Source organism: Saccostrea cucullata, unplaced genomic scaffold, assembly GCF_032062105.1.
Source record: "Saccostrea cucullata isolate Sc308-1 unplaced genomic scaffold, CSIRO_AGI_Scuc_v1 ctg10928, whole genome shotgun sequence".
In the NCBI taxonomy this organism is placed as follows: domain Eukaryota; kingdom Metazoa; phylum Mollusca; class Bivalvia; order Ostreida; family Ostreidae; genus Saccostrea; species Saccostrea cuccullata.
The window spans coordinates 12,522-14,386 of NW_026923537.1; the positions used below are offsets into that span (position 1 = coordinate 12,522).

At 37.3% G+C, this 1,865-nt stretch overlaps 1 pseudogene; it reads left to right on the forward strand.

Annotated features, from left to right (window-relative positions):
* Positions 1-359: 359 nt before the first annotated feature.
* Positions 360-1,625, forward strand: LOC134264253 (endoglucanase-like; annotated as a pseudogene).
* Positions 1,626-1,865: the final 240 nt, after the last annotated feature.

Here is a 1,865-nt window from a genome sequence, read left to right on the forward strand (position 1 = left end):
AAAAATATTCAATACGACATATTCAAAATTTTAAATAAGAAATTGAAAGTTTCTCTGTCATAAAATGTAAAAATCTTTTTTTCTGGAAAATAGGTCGTGAGTCATATTGTTCAAAGGCACGCTAATTTGTTTGTGCCTTTTGCAATCAAATGGGTTGCAACAGGTTTTTTTTTTTTTACAAAAAAATTCCTCAATTTATACTTTATTTATTGAGACATTAAAAAAGCTGATGGAATGAAGGGAAATTGAAAAAGAAATTTAACCAATTCTAATCACTCTTTCATTGTTTTTAAAAGATTTTGCCATGGCTATTCACCGCATCACATATGAAATGCGTTTCTAAATCATTTAGGTGTAGCATGTTGAGCTGTAACCAGAAATGCACTGGTTCTCCTATAATGTGCAAAGGGAAGCAATGTGCCACCGTGACACGCTACACAAACTACCACAAGGGGGCGTGCGAGTGCGGCCACGGAGACAGCCAGTTTGGCTGGAACCATGACCACTTCGTCACCGCCCATAATCAGATGTTCTTTGATGAAGGATACGGCGGAGGTTGTGGTCAGAGGTGTGGAGAATGCGTTAAACTAACAACCACAGGTAAAAAGAGTCAAAAAGACAATCAAAAGTAAATGCATCAAACTGACAGCCACAGGTAAATGCGTCAAAATGAAAAACAGAAGTAAATGCGTCAAAATAACAAACATAACCAATTGCGTCAAACCAAAATAATCTTAGGCAAATGCGTTAAACTAACAATCATTGGTAAATGCATCAAGAAGGATATGGTGATAACGAACAGTTTTCAATATCAAAGCCCATAAAACAATACAAAATAGGAACAAAGCAAACACAGAAGTGGGATCAGGTGCTATAGAGGAGTAAACATCCTCTGCTGACCGGTCACACCCGCCGTGTGCTCCTTGTCATGATTGGGAAATAACCGAAAAAATCCGTCCTCAATTCAGTGTATCAATTGTGGACTAACAATTAGTATAAAAAACATCAGTCAGCATTTGACTCAATGATAAATTGTATTTGCTGACAAGGTCAATGTATCGGCCACAGAACTTACGGAACAATTTCTTTAAACGAGACTGTAGAAGTATGATAATTTAAACTATTCAAATTATGCCGTGTGCCTACAGAGACTTTAACATCAGGAATCAATATATAAGCAGTCAGTTCCGTTAAAATGTAAAAGAAAAAAAACTTGAATTCAGTCAGGCTCTATGGTGCAATACTATGCCTATTTCACTATAAGTACCTGTATATTTTTCCTTATAGGGGTTTGGGTGTGGGGTCAAGGAGGCACAAGTCCTACAGGACAATCCCAGGTTTTTTATGGTAACCAACCTGTGTCCTAATGTTTATCCCAACCAGAACTGATGTAACTATGGAACCGGTCCCTATGGTAACGGACACAACGACTTTGGCTCCGTTGCCCATTGGAAAATGGCGCCAATCAAATTTCGCGTTTAGGTTGGAAAAACCCGGAAATGACGTGGAAGATTGTATCACGTAATTGATATAACACCCCCACTGACGGCATGTATAACTCATGTGAGTGTGCACATCACGTTAAACGCTCTCTAAATGAAACAGCCAACGGAAGTGAAAATTAATACACAGTGATCAATTTTTTTTAATAATTTATTTGTTTTAAGAATCAAATCTGAAAAAAAATGTCATATTGAAGTTTTACGTGCACTGTATCGACATTTATTATATACCCATCAATTTCCTAGTTTTTGTTACTGTTACTGTTACAGAGTTTGATCCGATTTTCCGGATCACCACACTGTGGTTTTCTGAATCCATATCACCACGCTCTGAAACTGATGACGTAGTACGCAAAAACATGA